The 14,523-nt window shown below is 39.2% G+C and overlaps 2 pseudogenes; both read right to left on the bottom strand.

Annotated features, from left to right (window-relative positions):
* Positions 1-1,397: 1,397 nt before the first annotated feature.
* LOC117794372 lies at positions 1,398-1,560 on the bottom strand (annotated as a pseudogene).
* Positions 1,561-7,782: 6,222 nt separating this feature from the next.
* On the bottom strand, positions 7,783-7,961 carry LOC117794368 (annotated as a pseudogene).
* Positions 7,962-14,523: the final 6,562 nt, after the last annotated feature.

The raw sequence follows: 14,523 nt of genomic DNA, 5'->3' as shown, positions 1-14,523 counted from the left end.
TAGGTTGACCGTCTCGCCTGCAGTTTGCGACCATTGCTTCGTCTCTAGATGCACGCTCCTTTTGAATTCCGCCTCGGTCATATGCTCCCTGAAGTTGTTCGCGAAGAGCTCCAGCATAAACTCTTCGGCATTGATCGCGGTGTCAACGTCGAACACTGTAATCTTCGGCTTGAAGCTACGATTCTGTTGAACCACCAATCCGACCTCAGCAAACTTCTTGTTGGCCCGCACTTTCTTCATCTCGCCAACTGACGGTGTGCGAATGATCGCACCGCCCCGCTTCAGCTCTCGTACTTCGTGGACACGAACATCGAGAACGGGTGCAACCTCATTGCGCACTTTCTCCACAACCTGCTTCGACCACAGCAGATCACGTCTCTACCGGCTTCCTGGCGCGGTAGCTTGCTACGGGTGCAGCAGCAGCGTTGGGGGCAGCAATAGGGGCAACAACAAAGGCAGCGGTGGGGGCAACAGAGGGAGCAGAGGCTTGCAGGGCTGCTAGTCTGGTCACCAGCGCCAGGTTGAGGTCGTCGTACTTCTGAACAGCGTCAAAAATAGCACACGCGGCGGTTGCACTGATCCCTGTCCTGGTGACGGTCTCCTTGACAAGCTTATGCACCTTCGATATCTCAGGCAGGGTTGTCTCCATTCCGCTGTTCACTATTGTGAATGCTGAGCGGCCGACAGCACCATCAAAAACAGCAGAAGCAGCAGCAGTAGCGGCAGCAGAGCTAGCTGCGCTGGAGTCAGCGGCAGCAGAGCCAGCTGTGACGGAGGCAGCGGCAGCGGAGCTAGCAGCGGTGGGGGCAACGGCAGCAGAGCCAGCTGCGATGGAGGCAGCGGCAGCGACGGTGGGCGCTTCGGGAACGGCAGGAGGTCCCATCTACGAGGCTAACCGCTTGGCGTTGATTTCCTCACAATTTGTGCACTTCTTATCGCTGTTTTTACCGTTGGTTAGCGTCTGCGTACAAAGTACCGCAATTCCGCTTTGTTGTTCACTTCGAAAGTTGCTTATCACGTTTACCGTTATATGTAACGAAACACTGCGATGCGCGCACTCGAAATAAACGTCTGTTCGCGACGAACGTCAGAAACAAACTGAGTAGATAGGGACAGAATCAAAGGATCTCTCCGATTTATTTAACGTGGCGTGTTCCAGTTAAGGATTACGACCACGGTATTCGAATATGCAAGCATATAATCCAGCGAGTTTGGTACAATGCGCCAAACTGACGCCCCCAAGAGATGTTAGAAGTGGCAGTAGGAGTCTCGTTAATCCATTCATGCGCGTCACTAATTAGATGACGAGGCATTTGGCTATTTTTTTTTTTTTTGTAGCACATTAGCTCACCACATAACGAAATGATTTCGATTGTAGCTTATTTAGCATAGTCTTACAACCCTCAACCATATGTAGTCCAAGCAGCACTCTAAAATTAATTAAAGTACATAACAGCATGGACTGCGATATGCGTTCAAAATGTCGATGATCACACGATGACGCACAGTTTGCTGCGTTCTTCATCGACCCATGAGCCGAGTGATCCACCGCTTAGAGTAATACAAATTTTTGGTTTATCATAGTAAGAAGTTCTCCGCCAGTCGAAAATGCTCTACTGTAGCTTCGTCCAACTGGTTATCACTATTTCTGTTTATTTAAAAAAATAATTTTATTATTTTGCTTTTAGGATTTAAATGCAAGATAAGGTTAACATCTGAAGTTGATGTATGTTCAGTAATGTCTTTTGTAGTTTCGTTTTCTCAAACATATCATATTCCAGTAGCTTCTTTGAATTGAGCAGCTATATTTCTGAAAAAGGTTTCTGCATTTCAGTTTCAGCCAAAGTCTTCACCTTGGTCCTTCCATTTCCGTCCTCATATAACCTTTTCTGAGTTAACAAAGTTTTATCCTTTGCGTTTTTACGAAGCCATTACAATCGGCTCTCTTGGTAGCCAATTTTTTGGAAACCGGCTTCTTCAGCTCTTTAGGAGTCCATTTGTAGTCGTATGGTTAAATCGTTGGATTTTCATGATCGTTTGGGTGGCATGTTGTAGATCGTGGTCTCATTTTTATCTTGATCATCGTCGATATCACTGAAAATATCTTAAAAGGATTATATTAGCTAGTGACGAAAGCAGCACGAAGGGTGCGAAAGGCGACTAGCAATATATACAGCCAGTGATGTGCCGGGTAGACTACACGATTGTCTATGTGTAAGCAATTGAGTGTCAACTATAAATTGTAAACGTGTAAGCAATGTAAACAATGTCAACAATGTAGACAATGCCGAAAATGTGAGAAGAGTGAGCTGGCGCAGTCAAGGAAAAAGTTATATAAAATTGTTGAATATAAATGAATTATATTCAATTAAAGTTGGTAATTATCCAACTTTATTGTTCATTATTATAACATTATGGTGATCGAGGGAGGTAAGTCCGTGATTATGAGTAATTTAGTTCGCTCATTTGATTTTTCGCTCGCTTGTTCAGATGGAGATGTATGGAGCTTTAGGAGATTTTGGGGCTGTTTTGCTATCTGTGCCACCCCTGATTATAGTTCATTTGAAACACATTGTCGAGCTCTATAAGAATTTTAAGTACAGGATCAATCGACATTATTAAAGGCGACAGAAATATTAACTAAGATAACCAAAATTATTAAGAAATATATAAATTTATATCAATATAAGTTATATCTAACGTGTAAATTAATAAAATATAAATATTATAGATAATTACAATTGGGTGACACATTGCATTTAGCTTTTTGTTTTAAATTTTTTTTTTAGCAAGGGTTTCAGCCATTTAAAAAAGTAGACAACAACAGCAAAAATCAACCAGCAGCGTAACAAAACCTATGAAGGATACTATTGTAGACATTGTTTATGCATTGTTGGCATTGTTTACGGATTGTCTACATTGTGTACGCGTAATGGCACAACACTGGATATCGTTTGACCTATAGATCTTGACCAAAATTGGTTCCAATCAAACCACTATGTCATATAGCTGTCATAGGACCGATCGGACGAAATCCAAGTCTTAGTATGAAAAACTTATTTTCGTCAGTAGCAACGCGAGCGAAGCGAGCTGTGGGTACCTAATTTTTCATTATAGTTAAAACTAGTGGGCCGGTGCTACAGTCGAGCATACTCGACTGTCAGAGCCCCCGTACTTACTATGGCAGAAACTAATAATGGAAAAAATTAAAAAAAAATTTAGTATGAACACCTAGATCTCAGAGACTATACGACCTAGAGACACAAAACTTGGTATGTAGGTTAATCTATATTGCAAGCAGATCAATTTTGTTTCCGGATTTGGCCACGCGCCCTTTACCGCCTAAAAATCGAAATTTCATATTCAAATTATAAGAACAATTTAAAAGCTAGTGACACCAAACTTAGTATGTAGATTCCTCTATATTGCAGGCAGATCAAGCTTATTTCTTTTTTCGATCGGACCACTATATCATAGAGCGCCCATAGGAACAATCGGGTGAAAATCAAGTCTTAGTATGAAAATCTTTTATGTTTTATGAGACATCGTAACCAATCTTATAGAATATACATTAAAGTTAACTAAATATTTTTTAATTTTTTCCATTATTAGTTCGATTGTTCCTATGAAAGCTATATGATATAGTAGTCCGATTTTGACCAAATTTGGTCAGGGTGTAACAAACCGTTCCAAATATACAATCCGTAGAAACAAAAAAGTTTTTCATAATAAAGGTTAATTGAGCCCGATTGTTCCTATGGCAGCTATATGATATGGTAACCCGTTTTGACCAAATTTTCGTACAACCAGGGGCTTCCCAAATATACAACCTTTACAACTTTACAAACAAAAAGTTGTTCATACAATCAACAAATTCATACAAATGACCGTGTCCTTTGTCCCGTTTTGGGTCCATCAAATGATCTCCGATCGGGCTCAAAATTAAAGTGTATTTTGAGGTAAAACGAATATTTTTCAGCCCTTGCTCATTGATATCGCCAACTAGAAAAAACTCGTTACAAGCCGCAGCCAGGCTAATGTTGACCTATATCAAGTTTATTTTAGAACTTGGCCACGCCCACGTCCGCCCACGTAAATGATATAAAATGTAGTAACAAGAGCAATTTTAAAGCTGCAGCCTTGAGACTTGGCACACAGGACATGGTTTTAAGGAGTGCTAAAAATTTAATCGAGATCGTTTAATAAACAGAAAATATACCAAATTTGGTGACAATACTGCTATGTTGTGCACGCAGATTAGGTTTTGCCAAGCCCCAATTTTTCTGTAATCGACAGAAAACTAAAATATCAACTACAAGACCAATTTAATAGGTAAAGTATTTAAATTCAGCATATGTTTCACTTTGCACACCGCCTGGATGGGTGGGGCAGCAGGTACAAATTTTTTGTTAATGTTATAATAACATTATATAATTTAAGTTATACATGTTATATCAATGTTATATTAACATAGTGTAATTTATGTTAGACATGTTATATGAATGTGATGTTAAAATAATATAATGTTAATATACATTTCTTCTCTTAATTTAATTGTTTATTTAGTGATGGTAATCTCCAAATGTTAAAACACAAAAAAAAACTTCTCAACGAGGTAAAAGCCTAGTGACGAAAGCAATTTCTAGCCCCAAAATTTCTGATATGCAATTTTGTGACATACAAAATTCAGTTTAATATAAAAATTTTAAATAAAAATATAAATTAATAAAAAAAACACGAAAATTGGCATCGTGCACTGTGCGCAAAAAGGGTGAGCTTCTTTGTACATAAAAATTAATAGTAGTAGTGGTAGTAGTTCTTTTATTATAAGTATTTCTTTTATATACACAAACGAGATATTTTTTACTTTAAAGGAACTGATATACATATATATAGCATGGCTTTAAACCGTCTGCCTTAAATTCAATCCTATAAAACAATTTCAAAATAATTTAATTATTTGCTTTGCTGTCTTTTATGTCGCTAATTGTGTTGTGGTGATATTCTAAGACCCGCCAACCACACGGGTGAGGCCAGTTTTAGCTTATTCAGCTCGGGACTGACAGCCCTGGTACCTCATTTAGTCGCCTCATACGACAAGCAGAGGTGCACTGTCGTAGTATTTTAAGACCCGCCAACCACACAGGTGATGCCAGTCTTAGCTTATTCAGCTCGGGACTGGCAACCCACCAACGCCTTCCTCCTCCAGCATTTGCCGACGCCTGGTAAACACGGCGTGGGCAAATGTGTCTAGCAACTGCATCCTCTCCTGGGTCTCCGTCACTCCAGACACGCTTCAAACGCCGCGTTCGTTGTGCACTCCGAGTCCATCGAGGAACCGCAGATCATCATAGAGTGGGCATACACATAGCACGTGTAATCCTCACGTTCAGCACCACAAGCACATGCGGGCGTCTCGCTCAGAGTTCTTCCATGCAGAAATGCATTAAGTGATCCATGGCCAGTCAGCAAGAATGCAGCGTGCATCGTAAAGCGAAAGTCTCGCCTTAGATAGACGAAGCCGCGCTCGGGAAAACTCGTGTGTCACCCGTCCGGTATCACCGTCGTCCCATCTGCGCTGTCACTCGCTCAGCAAGCATTCGTCAAGCAACGCCATCTTTTGCTTCCAATCAAGTCCTGCCAAGTCTCCTGGTGTTGGCAATATACGGAGGTCTGGAAGATTGTGCCAAATCTCCCAGTGACACTCACACATACTCCAAAGTCGGTGGTGAGCGGCTCTACGGGCATTCAGATGGCATCGGGGTCATCTATGACGATAGCAGCTTTAGCTTGACGGTCAGCAAAACTCGCATCCCGGCTGGGAATCCGAGATTCGGTGACAACAAGCGTGAGGCTCCTGAGCCAGTACGAACAGATGTCCAGACTCTCATCCGTACTCCGAGCTCGATGTTGGCAGCTCGTCCTCGACCACAATTTGCTTGGATGAAGCTAAACGTTTTAATGTCTAGCTTGCACCTCGCTAGCACCGCACCGTAAATAGGGCATGCTTCCGAGAGCATATGATGCCCCGAAGGCAATGCCTTGAAACGGCAGTTCCGGCAGTCCACCGGACTGGTGCACTTCGCTGCAATGTGGCCGGTCTGTCCGCACTGTCGGCAAACTGCATCCTTGAGCCGGCATTGTGAGACCTTGTGGTCGAACCCAACACACCTATGGCAAGCATAGGTGTGGACGAGCGACCGGCAGCGGTATGAAAACCACTTGATGTAGACCCGTCCGATCCCATCAAGTATGGCCAGCGCTTTTCGTCAACCTCCAGGTTTAGGTTGACCGTCTCGCCTGCAGTTTGCGACCATTGCTTCGTCTCTAGATCTCCTTTTGAATTCCGCCTCGGTCATATGCTCCCTGAAGTTGCTCGCGAAGAGCTCCAGCATAAACTCTTCGGCATTGATCGCGGTGTCAACGTCGAACACTGTAGTCTTCGGCTTGAAGCTACGATTCTGTTGAACCACCAATCCGACCTCAGCAAACTTCTTGTTGGCCCGCACTTTCTTCATCTCGCCAACTGATGGTGTGCGAATGATCACACCGCCCCGCTTCAGCTCTCGTACTTCGTGGACACGAACATCGAGAACAGGTGCAACCTCATTGCGCACTTTCTCCACAACCTGCTTCGACGTCATGCTGGTCTGCATGACACCACAGCAGACCACGTCTCTACCGGCTTCCTGTCGCGGTAGCTTGCTACGGGTGTAGCAGCAGCGTTGGGGGCAACAACAAAGGCAGCGGTGGGGGCAACAGAGGGAGCAGAGGCTTGCAGGGCTGCTAGTCTGGTCACCAGCGCCAGGTTGAGGTCGTCGTACTTCTGAACAGCGTCAAAAATAGCACACGCGGCGGTTGCACTGATCCCTGTCCTGGTGACGGTCTCCTTGACAAGCTTCTGCACCTTCGAAATCTCAGCCAGGATTGTCTCCATTCCGCTGTTCACTGTTGTGAATGCTGAGCGGCCGACAGCACCATCAAAACAGAAGCAGCAGCTGTAGCGGCAGCGCTGGAGTCAGCGGCAGCAGAGCCAGCTGCGACGGAGGCAGCGCTAGCAGCGGTGGGCAGCGGCAGCAGAGCCAGCTGCGACGGAGGCAGCGGCAGCGACGGTGGGCGCTTCGGGAACGGCAGGAGGTCCCATCTCCGAGGCTAACCGCTTGGCGTTGATTTCCTCAACGGTTGGCTTCCGCTTCCGGCTGCTAGAGCGGCCGCGCCTTTCCTCATACATGCTGGTTGAAAACCAGTACCAATGCACTCAAACAATAAACAAAAAGTTAGCTCGAAACCGCACTTAGCACACAATTTGAGCACTTCTTATCGCTGTTTTACCGTTGGTTAGCGTCTGCGTACAAAGTACCGCAATTCCGCTTTGTTGTTCACTTCGAAAGTTGCTTATCACGTTTACCGTTATATGTAACGAAACACTGCGATGCGCGCACTCGAAATAAACGTCTGTTCGCGACGAACGTCAGAAACAAACTGAGTAGATAGGGACAGAATCAAAGGATCTCTCCGATTTATTTAACGTGGCGTGTTCCAGTTAAGGATTACGACCACGGTATTCGAATATGCAAGCATATAATACAGCGAGTTTGGTACAATGCGCCAAACTGACGCCCCCAAGAGATGTTAGCAGTGGCAGTAGGAGTCTCGTTAATCCATTCATGCGCGTCACTAATTAGATGACGAGGCATTTGGCTATTTTTTTTTTTTTTTGTAGCACATTAGTTCACCACATAACGAAATGATTTCGATTGTAGCTTATTTAGCATAGTCTTACAACCCTCAACCATATGTAGTCCAAGCAGCACTCTAAAATTAAATAAAGTACATAACAGCATGGACTGCGATATGCGTTCAAAATGTCGATGTTCATGTGTCCTGCAGTTCACACGATGACGCACAGTTTGCTGCGTTCTTCATCGACCCATGAGCCGAGTGATCCACGGCTTAGAGTAATACAATTTTTTGGTTTATCATAGTAAGAAGGAGACCTTCTTAAGTTGGCATTCTGCCCTGTGCGCAAAAAGATTAAAAAGATTAATATTAAATTTTTGCGCAGTGCCGAATGCCAATTTTTTTTTGGCTTTTTTTTATTATTTTTTGTTAATAATTTATTTATTTTATTTTAATTTTATATTAAACTTAATTTTGTTCGTCACAAAATTGGATATCAGAAATTTTGGGGCTAGAAATTGCTTTCGTCACTAGACTTTTACCTCGTGTAGAGGTTTTTTTAGTGGGATATCAGAAATTTTCGCAGTCGCTTTTGCTTTTAACATTGTAAATTTGTTAAAATGTGTTTATTAGATATATATACCTCAGTACCATGACCAAGAGTCGTTCCCATATAACTTGGCAATTATAAAACCAGAGCACATAGTTTCGACCCTTGATCTTTGCTGCGCGCCGCCTGACAATGGTTAGGAACACTGTAGCGCCATTTCCAGTCGGCACCCTCGAGGAGGGTTCAGTACGAGGATTTTTGCCAACCATGTTATTTAAAAAATTTGCATATTTCTCAACCATTTTAATATTATTTTATGTCAAACAAAATTATCCCTTGTATTTTTTGACATATATATATATATATTACTTTTCAACATAAAATAACAAATACAAATCTTTGCTGTTACGAGGCCAAGGGCACTTAGAAATCATTGCGTCATTGGCTTTATAAAATTTTCCATCCCTACGTAAAACTGCTGTGTAATGTCCTTCATTGAATCCGGGACCATGGTGAAATACAGCACTTGATAACACGTATCTTTTATTTTCAAATCTTAGCTCAGTTTGAGGAATGTTTGTTAAATTTAAATTCGTTATTTTCATGTTCAACTGATCAACTAAGCAAAGTGAGAATATTAGTACACGGCCTGAATTTTCAAGAAGAGACTGACTTTGAAGACAAGCTCCGCAATTGCTACATGTGCTATTTTCAATATTTTTCCAGATACCGAAATTAAAGCTTATTAGCTCGTTTATGTTAAGCTTCCTTTATTGGGGTATATATAACTGAGCAATCAAATTATCTGACATCTGTCGATTGGGTCTTTTATTACAATTAGAGCATTTTATTATTTCAACAAGCTTATGCGTAATCAATTGTTTAATATTTTGCAAAGAATTACAATTCAGTAAACGTCGTAGAAAGTCTCCGCTATCTTGCTGTTCAATGTTTTCAAATAACATAGAGCGTAAGTCAGAAATATTTACATTTGTCCCCATCATTAGTGGGTTTGTGTAATTTATAAATGGAGCTTTTAAAATATTGCTATGACACAACCATTTAAAATTGAGTCTTTTATGCATTTAATGTTTATTAGGCACTGAAAGGCCGAATTAGCATAGCAAGCATTATTTGGGTTTTCCATACCACGAATATTATGGATAATTGTATCATTTGAATTATTATTATTATTAGTTGCACTTGTTAAATTTGTATCTAATATCGATGGTTCTATGAAAGCTGTTGTTTTCTTACTCGTATATATATTTTATCAAAAACATTTTTATTTTTTTTTGTTATTTGCAACAAGGTGTTGCAGATCTTTTCTATAAATACTCTTAAACGGTTATACTCTATTATAGCCCCGTCGTTTGTTTTATACTTTTGGATTAAGATTTAGTTTATGTAAACCTGAGAGTGTCTTTAATCGGGATAACGCTACATATGTTTGACCATTTGCAAAAACAGTGTCACCAATTTCTATAACTCCAGATGTCAAAGTTAAGCCTTGGCTTTTGTGAATGGTAATTGCATACGCCAAGCTTATTGGAAATTGCTTACGCACGATAAAAACACTTTGATTTAATTGAAATTTTGATTCAATGCGTTCTATTTCATATTCTTTATCTTCAAATTGAACAGTTAATTTAACAACCGTTTTTTCCAAGCGGCCGTTGAAGGTAGTTATCGTTTCATGAAGCTTTTTAATTATTCCTATCGCTCCATTTACCAATCCTGATGGAACATCTAGATTTCGAAGTAGCATAATTTTTGCACCTTTTTTTATTTCAATTACATCTGCTAAGTAAGCTGTTGTCGAGCATTTGCCTTTCATTTCTTAGTGGTTCTAAAGATTTTGATCTGATCAGAAATAGAAAGACTGTCTTCATTTAAGGCTAGATTGTCCATGTCGTTTAGTTCATTTTCCAATAATACTTCAAATCCGACAATATTCTCATCATCTTCAGGGCTTATACTTGGATTTTCCATTTCATTAGAAACTCTTGCTAACTCACTTTCAAATTCTTCGGTTATTTTTACCAATTCATCCAATTTTTCATGATATCGCATTGCATCAAACAAAACATCTTTACAATTTGCAACACTTCAAAATAATTTTCTAAGCCACACTTAAGATCTTCAATATTACGCCAAGGTTTAAATAAGACTAAAAGCCCGTAATAATAGTTTTCTGGTTGCATTTTTCTGTTTGTTTTAAAGTGGTTTATTAAATATGTCGTTTTACGTTTACGTAAGTAACCACCTTCAGTTGGCTTTACTTTCACAATATTGAAATATCTCGTAAAATCGTATAAGTTCATTTTTTCTTAATCAATAAGACGATTGGGATAATGCTCGTCGACCCAGTTTGGAAAAAATATATCAGTATCTTCGTCCTGCATTTTATTTAGCTCACTTCTTGGCTTAACTCTTCGACTTCTTTTCGGGCGTATATCTATCATTCTTATAACTGTATTTTTATCAGTTCCAAATAAGGGCAGCTGCAGCAATGTATCAGCTGCCTCAAGGGCTCCACATTCCCTGTTTGTCAATGAACGCATTGCAAATCTCCACAAATTACTAGCAACAGATTTATTTTCAAAAAAAATCTCTTAAATCATCTGTTGCAAATGACTTCTCAGGCTTAGTTTGATATTTACAAACATAAGTGCTTAGTGAGCCAGACTTTTCGCCTATAAATTGAATATCCATGTTTCCACACCAAGCAAGCAAAACTGGTGCATTATAATCATTAATATTTTTTTCTCCTTCATTTCTTGGTAAATCATACAATCGTGTCTTTGTCAACTTTCGACGACCTAGAATTGATTTTGCAACGCTATGCATAACTAAACAGTCGCCAGTTTTTCTTGGAAAGCTAAATCGGCATATGCTTGTTGATTTTCCTTTCTTATTTTTTTTGTGTCGCATGCAATATTGATTGTGCTTATGTGTTTGATATTTTCAAACACGATCATAAAGTGTTATAAAAGTTTCACTTGGCGGAAGCCGACATGTTATATATCTATTAATAAAGGCAGCCACCTCTTCCTGACTTGACTTGTCAATAATAGGTGCATTTTTAACCCAAAGTAGTGTATGAAAATGTTGCATACCTCTTGACTTATACTCAAGACGCCAAGCATAATGTTCTATTTCTCCAAGAGGCTTGTTTTGGACAGTAAAACTTAAATACCGCTTTAAATTTCATATTCATAAAGAGTGAGACACTGACAGGATCAGCAGCAATAAGACTGGAAATTGTTCTTGATTTTTATTTGAAATGTTGTTTCTTGTGCATAAGAAATCGTGAAGATCGTCCCAATGATATTCGCTAGGACTTAGCGTTAAAAAAAATGTTGCGGGTCCATAATTGTCAATCATACAATTTAAATCATTTTTCGTACTCTCCAGTACTGTTCTGTGTTTCGTAGCCGGCCAAACATTGTTGATAAATTACTATTTATTTCTTTATTTTCTTCAATCAATCTCAGAAAGTTTTTTTTATTCAAATTTTTCGTTGACGATGTTACATTAAGCTTATGAAATATACCCGCACTGAGTTGTCTTATATTTTTTTGATTTAGCAAATAGAAAAGGTATTGCTGATTTAATCGAAATCTACTATGTTTACATTTTAAGATCCATTTTATAAACTCTCCTGGCTTTAATTGAACTTCTTTTTGCTGGCCTTGACCATTTTGACCGCTACAGAAAATATCAGGGAAACACTTCAGGTCCAAATTCTCATCTCGGTTATCAATGCAATCATCAATTACTTTTAAAACTTGATATACTGTGGCAGGCTCAGAACAAGTTTTTCTTTCTATTATGGGATGTATCGTCATATTTTCATAAAAATCATCTGAAATATTTTTTTGGGTGAGCATAGCCTTATCGGTAGGAACATCTACTTCCATAACATGATCATCAATGATATTTTCGGAATCGGTATTCATATTCGCTAATACACGGTTGTTGTTTGGCAAATTATTTAAATTTGTATCATAAATGCAGTCTACATTAACACCATCTAGAAGGGCTTCTGCATTATAGGGAAGCGAAATATCTGAATAAAGTGAGTTATTATCTTTTAGCCATTTTAGCTCTTCAAATATTTTTTTACATCAACAAGTGATTGCCATACATTTCTAGTTTTGTTTGGAATGCCTCTTACTATAACCGTTATATCTTGGTTCTTAAATGTAAAATGTTATACGTTTATGAACTTAATACAACTTTTTTGAAATTTTTAAAAATAGAATGAAACTATCTTGTTAAATTTTTATTATCCGCATAGTCGATTTATTTATTTACAGAGTAAATAGTCGATAGGCTAGTATTGACTGTCTCGATAAATGTAATGACAGGGGTGGCAGCGCCAAGAATAAGTTCGCATTAATAGTTAGAGAATAGAAAAAAATAAAAATTCGTAGAGAATAGCACACTTACGAAGCTCTTTATATATTCCATTTATTTAAATCAGTTATACATATTCAAAGTGTAAACTAACCACAGCTGCCAGAACAGTGTGTCCACACAGTATTTGGCTATCTTATCTATGTTACATGGTGACACCGGTACTTTGATCGTCATCAATCAATTTATTAAACACTGCGTTGGAGAAAAGATACAATTCATGGACTTGCATTTATTTTACAATTTCCGGACTAAATCATTTTAATGTGTGAATATTTTGATTTTGTTTGCATTTAACCAGTGTCACCATGTAACACCAAAAGTAACGAAAAGTAGAGTGGGTACACTGTTGCGTCAGCTGTGGTTTGTTTATATACCCTGTGGACAAATTGATCAACAGCGGGTACATCTTTAAATAAAAATGAAATTAGATTTTTTTTTTGGTATTTTATTTTATTTTATTTTTTCCATTTTTGTCCGGGAACTATATTTCCAAATTCATCCAGGCGGACCAATACATCGGCCACCGATTGGGCCACCATTTGAGCCCCCGGTTGGGCCACCGGTTGAGCCACAGGTTGGGCCACAGGTTGGGCCACCGGTTGAGCCACACGTTGGGCCACATATTGGGGCACCGGTTGGCCCACTCCTCCTTGTGGCTGGCCGACTTGGGCCCAGCCTGAATGAACCGCTGCGCCTTCTTGCATCCATGCTTGGGCCGCTGGAGCGTATGTGAGTGGGGCAGCTTCCCAACCCTGGCAGCACTTTCCGCACTCACTGTGGCATGGGCACGTCCACGGCCACGACCGCGACCACTCCATTCATATTGGGAGCCCACTTCTAGAATAATATAAAAGTTATTAATATATACGTAAAAAAAAAAAAAACAGACTTCAAAATACTTACTAAGTAGCGTCCTGGTTGGTGGTACATTTTTAAATGATCGTTGTGTTCGAGATGGCAAACAAGAACATTCCGGTCGCTTATCGATATTTGCATCGATATATGTATCGGTATTCATAACTTTATACAATTCTGATGCACATATCGATAGACTATTTTTAGTTAATTAATTTTAATAATTTTTTTCATTAAACATTAAGTTAAGTTAAAAAAAAGAATTATTTAATTAAATTAAGAACTGTTCCATGAGATTTATTGATTAATATGTGCCGATTTCAATGAATTACGCATAATTTTATCAGTAATGCCGGCAAAGAGTATAATTATTTTTAGTTTATATTTTTAATTAAAAGTTTTATATTAAACTTTATTCTGTTTGTCACAAAATTGGATATCAGAAACTTTAGAGCTTGAGTATGCTTTTGTCACTAGACTTTTACCTCGTGTAAAGGTTTTTTGTGTGATATCAGAAATTTTTGCAATTGCTTTTAATTTTGACTTTGTTACTTTATCATTTGTGCAGGCAGATAAAAAAAATATGTAAATTTATTAGTTGAAATTCTTTCATATTTAAAAATATAAATCGTCTAAACACAAAACTAAACGGTCTGGCAGCACTAAATATTTCAGCAACGCAAAACAAAACTGTCTGGCAGCGCTGGGTATTTCAGCAACGCAAAATAAAACAAGACTGTCTAGCAGCAACGCCAAGCTTTCATCTGTACACTCAAGCTCTGGCTGCTACGCTTGCCTTGATGCTGCTGACCCTCTTAATACTTATTAAAAAATATATATTCACTAAACAGGTAATATCTTCCAAACCCCTCAACCAAAATTTATGTTTCATATACCAAAAAACGCGAAATTGTACGTATTACAACATATTAACAGAAATCGTTAGAGCCGTTTTGTCAGAAATCTCCAAAATGTAAGCTGAAAAACTTTATTTCACCTGTAAAATGTTACCT

This window comes from Drosophila innubila, chromosome X (assembly GCF_004354385.1).
Source record: "Drosophila innubila isolate TH190305 chromosome X, UK_Dinn_1.0, whole genome shotgun sequence".
Lineage (NCBI taxonomy): Eukaryota > Metazoa > Arthropoda > Insecta > Diptera > Drosophilidae > Drosophila > Drosophila innubila.
This window is presented reverse-complemented; position numbering and strand designations above follow the sequence as displayed.